Raw genomic sequence first — 6,409 nt, 5'->3', positions numbered from 1 at the left:
TTAAGTTTTTCCTCATTGAGTGATTTTTAGTTTGTATTTCCTCAATCGAGTGATTTTTTGGTTCTTTATTCTCCTCGTTAGAGTGACGCTTTGAGTTTAGGTTTTTTATTGTTGAATTTGTAAATCAGTTTGAGAACATTTTTGAGTTTTTGGAGTCATGCATTTGGGTTTGCTTTTTTGTGGTCTTGTCAATCCCAGCTGACTCAGGGTGAAGGCAGGTTTGCCTGGACAGGTCACCAGCCTATCACAAGGCCACACTTACAGACAGACAACCAAGCACGCTCACATTTACACCTACAGACAATTTAGAATCACCAATTAATCTAACATGTTTTTGGACTGTGTGGGAGGAACCCGGAGAGAACCCACGCTGGACGGGGAGAACATGTAAACTCCATGCAGAAAGATCCTGGGTGTTCTCACTGAGACACGAACCGGCGACCTTCTTGCTGCGAGGCAAAGGAAACAGGATAGCTTCTAGATAACAGAAAGCTATTTGCCATTATGTGCCTCTGTTAATGAATCAAGCGGTAGTTTGCCTTGATTTCTTTATGGTGTCGAATAATGACCAGAAAAGTGTTTTTGCAGAACATCAAGATGTTGTCACAAAGCTAATGTTTGACATTTTGCATCTAAAATTGCACCATTTCATCATGTTAACCTGTTGGACATTTTGGCATAATTACCACATGAATTTCTGAGTTATGGCCAAAAATGTGGTTTTTGAGATCACAGTGACCTCAGATCACCAAATCCTAATCAGTTCATCCTCAAGTCCAGGAGGATGTTTCTGCTGGATTTGAAGAAATTCTGTCCAGACTTTAAAAAGATATCACATCACATGGATCGACTGTACCTGGTGTGGACAAATAAAATGATCACGTGTCAACTGTGACATAAAAAGGCAATCAGTATTAAATGGGCAGTAAGAGAGTGTAGATGCTGGTTTTGCTTGTACAAAGTAATACTTATAAATTGTCAAACAGCTTTGTGACTGTTGGTTCATAGTTTATTCACATCTTATAAGTTGTTACAGAGGGGAATTCTTAATATTCAAGACGGAGTTGGGCATCAGACATGAGAGTAAACGCAATCCTCCACCTGTCGCTTCAAAATAAACACTGTTCAAAAAAGTTAGAGGAATATCTTCCCACCTGTGCTACAATAGTGTAAATGATTACAGTAAAAAACAAAAAAACATCGAAGCAGATTAATTTGTTAAATCTTATTATTCAACCCAAATAATAATGAAAGCATTCCTCACACACCAATGCCCATTAAATCAACAGAAACCAAATTTAGAGTCCTGATTTTAAAATCAAAGCTCCTTAATTAAGATAAGAACATCACATAATCATCACCCTCCAGTTCAAAAAATGTTAAGTGAGATTCTGTGTTCTTCCTTCAACCTCTCCAGGTAAAAAAAAAAAGACTGTTTTGTCTTATTCTTCTTTCCTCTTTCTGCTACAAAGTCAGTCACAATCTGCAGCCACTTTGCAGACTGTATGATCTGTCGACTCTTTATCAGTCATTATTTTTATCTTTAGAACATAGTTTCCCAGCCTGTGAGCAGACAAACAAGGTCACTCTGACTTCAGTCTGCTTCAGTCATCTAAATAAAAAAGTTTAAAACACTATTTTTATGCCTACATTCCTGTTTCATCAAAGCTGGACAGAAGCTCAGATAAGTCACAACTTCTTGCATTGCGGTTAAAGAACTTTTTCTCTTTGCTCATGTTGTCGTGTGACCCAACTTTCACCAGGGGGAGGTATAATCTCAAACATCAGCTCTGAGTCAGTCTGACGGACACGAACAGATTCTCACGACAGTTGATGGAAATGCTTCGTCAGGAGGCGATGTGACGACAGAATGAACATTATGTCTAACTGCAGTTTGCAAGAGTCCCAAAAGACAAACTAACTATAGGATCCCGAGGTATGTGAGAGTAAAACATGGTGGTCTGGATGCTGTTCACATGTCTTACATTCCAAAAATAATGTATGGGATTGAAGCACAAGTTTGCATCAGTTGTTTTTTGTTTTTTTTTTTTAGTTCTGACAATTTCTAATGAAATTTTGTCCAACTAACAAACTGCATTGAGTTAGAAATGAACTATTAGCACGTCTTAAACTCTGAAAAAAAAGAAATTGGGATCAATCACGCAAACAAACAAAAATTCAACATCCCAGTTTGTGTTTTTTGAGTTATGACAACTTCTCATGAATTATATCTAATCAACAAACTAAACTGAGTTAGAAATTAGAAATGAGCTATTTTTACTTATCAGTCTTAGCTGTCTGAAATGATCACGGTGTCTTGATGTGTGAAGGAGAGGACTTGAAATCTTGCACTCAAAGTAAAGAAAAATTAAGTTATAAGCCAGTTTTATTAAGTTACCTCAACTGAGTTTAGATTTAATTGAACAGAAATATGAGTTCATTTTACACACAATAATAAGTTGATGCAATTACCAACATTATGTCAACACAACCCATCAAAATACTGTTTGCAACTTAAATAGTTTGTCTGAACTACATTTTTAAACTTGCAAATGGCATTTAGTTAAGTGATGAGAACAGATCCCCTGAATTACTTTTTACAGTGCAGCCTACATCCCTTGTTTTATCCAATACTAATCCTGCTCTAATACTGACGCGAACAAAAGGTTGTGTTATCAACTACATTAACGCAGATTAGTACTACAGAAATGCCACATGTAAGTCATCTTTATTTGTGTTCTCAAAGCTTTTGAAATGTTAAAACAATAAACTAGTAAAATGTGATCACAGAGAAACCGCTGATGCTCAGCAGGTATAACGTTCGCCATGTTTCTCCATCTCAGTGTTCGCATGTCATATTCATCCACTGGGACACATTAATGTCTGCAAAAGCTTTTTACGGGTCTCCATGATGTTGCGCAGATATTTCAGTCTGAACCAAATTTGGACTGACCAGCAGAATGACCCGCACTGCAGCTTGGCGGAAAATTCTGGAGCATCTGTTTCCAGAATCACTACACGTCACTTTTACCACTTTTCCGACACGCTATTATTCTTCAGTGGAATATGTTTTTTGACTGTAAATGCCAGTTTCATGATTTCCTTCAGTGGCCAAGAACCAACCAGCGCTCAACCAATCAGTTAAACAATTGAAGGGACATTAATGGCGAACGATTTTAAACTTCTGAAACGTGAATATATTCCAGTTTCACAGTTTTCTACAACAACAAACTCCACATCTTTAAAACGAAACGAGAAACTCAAATTCATTAAGCTAAGTTTCCAGGAAAAACAAAATGTCTTTCACCATTTTCTGACAGAAAACAATTTTAGTGGCATTAATTAAAACAGCAAAGCTTTTGATGGCTCCTCACAAATGTGTTAGTAACAAATGTATGTTGACAGAAATGATTTGAACTGAACTTGTGCTTTTGGGGCTCTTTGTCTGGATGGTAATTCAGCCTTAATGAAATTTATAGACTGTGAGCATCGTTAACATCTCACTCACCTCCAGTGTTTTGGGATTTTGGATGGAAATTTTGGAAACAGATCCCTGAAAATCTGAGCGATTAAGCCAAAACTAGAGTATCTGAATGGTTATGTGCCACATAAGGTAAAAGAGAATCATAGTTTTAACACAGTAATGACGTCCTGATGCTAATTTACTGATGATGGACTGGCGACTGCACTGGACTGGCGACTGCACTGCTCTGTAATTGCCAGGACAGACAGACCACATTAGAAGCTCTGCAGACACAGCAGTTTATTGACTGAGATGGCCATCTTCATTAATAGCAATGCTTTGTTATGTGGGGAATCTACCTGAGCAGAGAAGAACAGGAGCTTCTGTTGAAGTCACAGGAAGGATTAGGAAGAAAATGTCTGTTTTCAGTGTACACTCTTGTACCAAAAGAGTTAAGTAGGTTTTCTGGTCATTGTAATGTATAAAAAGTCAGATTTAAAGGAAAAGTTTGGCAATGATTTACCTTTTTGCTAAGAGTTTGATGTCGTCCTGTAATATGAGGCTACAACCGGCAGCCACTTAGCTTAGCTTGGGATGAAGATACAAAAGTGCACGCAAACATCTCTAAACGTCACCAATCACAATGTAATTTCTGGCTTGTTGAATCTCTATGAAATTAGCTTTACGAAGGATCGTATGTTTCTTGACCAACATCCAAGACAACGTTTTGGAAATAACGCTTAAAAAAACCCACATTTTGTTGCCTCACAGACTGAGTGCTACACCTAATGATGAAAAAAATGATTTTTATGTTAAGATTTGATGAAGTTGCTCTTTAAAACACATGCAACGAGTAGATGGCTGTATAAGATGGATATAGGATCCAATGCAAAAGAGACTTGAACCTGCATTCTTTCTAACAGCCAGCAGGAGGTGCAAAAAGAAGTCTGGTTGTATAGGAGTTAGTGAGAATTCAACTTCTCACTTAATTTTTAGCCCCAGGAAACATTTTCCTCAGAAGTTTATGGTCTCATTCACTAGTTTCAAATCTTGTTTAATGCATAATGATGCAGACTTTGTATGTGATGGCCCCATTTAAAGTAAAATTGACAAGGAAGCAGGATGTGTTGCAGGGCGAGGCTACCTTGTTATTTACAAGTGATGTCACCATGGTTTTTCGTTTTTTTGCCTCACAGCAGGAAGGTCCCCAGTTGGTGTCTCGGTGAGGACACCCGGGATCTTTCTGCGTGGAGTTTGCATGTTCTCCCCGTGCAGCGTGGGTTCTCTCCGGGTTCTCCGGCTTCCTCCCACACAGTCCAAAAACATGTTGAGGTTAATTGGTGATTCTAAATTGTCCGTAGGTGTGAATGTGAGTGTGCTTGGTTGTCTGTCTCTAAGTGTAGCCCTGTGATAGACTGGTGACCTGTCCAGGTGAACCTGCCTTCACCCTGAGTAAGATGGGATAGACTCCAGCCTTCCCAGTGAGGTTAAGCGGTATATAGATAATGGATGAATGGATGGATGTTCTCCATCTCAGTTTCAGCTAATGTTTGCTTAGCACTATGCAAGAAAACCAAACAAACAAAACAACAAAAGACAACAGCAGCTGATGGGAACATCATGATTTCGCCATGTGACGGTCTGTCCTGGAAGCAACAAATTACCACACAGTGAAGGGTCATTTTAAGTTCAGAGGACACAAATGTGTTGAAATAAAATGAGCGTATAAGGGAACCAGTAAAACGGCTTTATTTGTTACGCACACACAGTTTGCACAGCTGTTTGCGATTGCAACTCTTGGAAGGAGACGAGGTTAGAAATCAGTCCACTGCAGAAATGGCGGCCCGCTTCAAGCGCTCAGCAACATCTGTGCTTCTATTTTAATTAGTCGTATGTTCTCAGTTAAGTATTGTGTTGTCAATCAAGCGCTTGTTGCTCCACACTTGACTCTTGGCTGCGTCGAGAACAACACATCCGCTCTGAGAGTGGAAACCAGATGCTGTGTCTGAGGCAGATTTCTCTTCTGTGGCCTCTTTCATTTGAGATTGTATCAGGCTATTGTGGTGCTGATGACTTGGCCATTGTTCTTCCTGGGGGTCAGAGTGGGAGGGCCAAGAATTAATTTAGTTACTTAGGGAGAGTAGAAAGGTCGCTCCTCACAGGACTTTAAACTGTATGCAACAGCAGCAGAGCTTACGGGGGTAAAACAAACAAAAGCAGACTAACAGAGACTGAATCCTGCCAAAATGAACTCTGATGAGGCCAAAGAGACAGAAGACAGCAGACATGTTTTACTACGAAGGAGAGAAAAACACTTCACTGCAATCTCAGCAGCAAATGTATGAGGTTTATAATCACGGTTAGCGGTAAATGTATTTACATTGCATATGTTTTTATAATACAGAAGCCTAAAATGCACACAAACGAACCACAAAAGATGTTTAAATCACTTTTTTTTTTACATATATATGAAGAAAAAACAGACTCATACTCTGAGACAGATTGTCGGCTATTGTCTAATGATTATTTTTATTATTGACATCCTGAAATTCATTAAATGTGGTCTGAGCTTTTCAAATGAATAAATCATATTCTTTTATTCAAAGCCCAAAAAGGCTCAGAAAAAGAAAGAACAAATGCAAGATCAGCGAGCATAAATGTCAAACCAAGAAAACGTGACATTTATTTGACAAATGAAACAAGCTTTTAATAAAACTTGAACCAATTCAGACTCCATATATAAACATGCACCATAATCTAAATTCATCTGTTGTATCAAAACAAGAGATTTGTAGCCAACATGTGTGAAAAAAACCCTTAAAGCTCTCATTCAGACGTGTTTAAAGCAATAAAATAATAGCTTGTTTCTAATATATAACACATGAATGCAAAAAAACATCTTTTGTCTTTTGCATGAATAGAAAAATCAGCTGGACTGTTCTAGAA

The sequence above is a fragment of the Stegastes partitus genome, unplaced genomic scaffold (assembly GCF_000690725.1).
Source record: "Stegastes partitus isolate 25-593 unplaced genomic scaffold, Stegastes_partitus-1.0.2 Scaffold1015, whole genome shotgun sequence".
Classification (NCBI taxonomy): Eukaryota; Metazoa; Chordata; class Actinopteri; family Pomacentridae; genus Stegastes; species Stegastes partitus.
Note: the sequence above shows the minus strand (reverse complement) of the source record.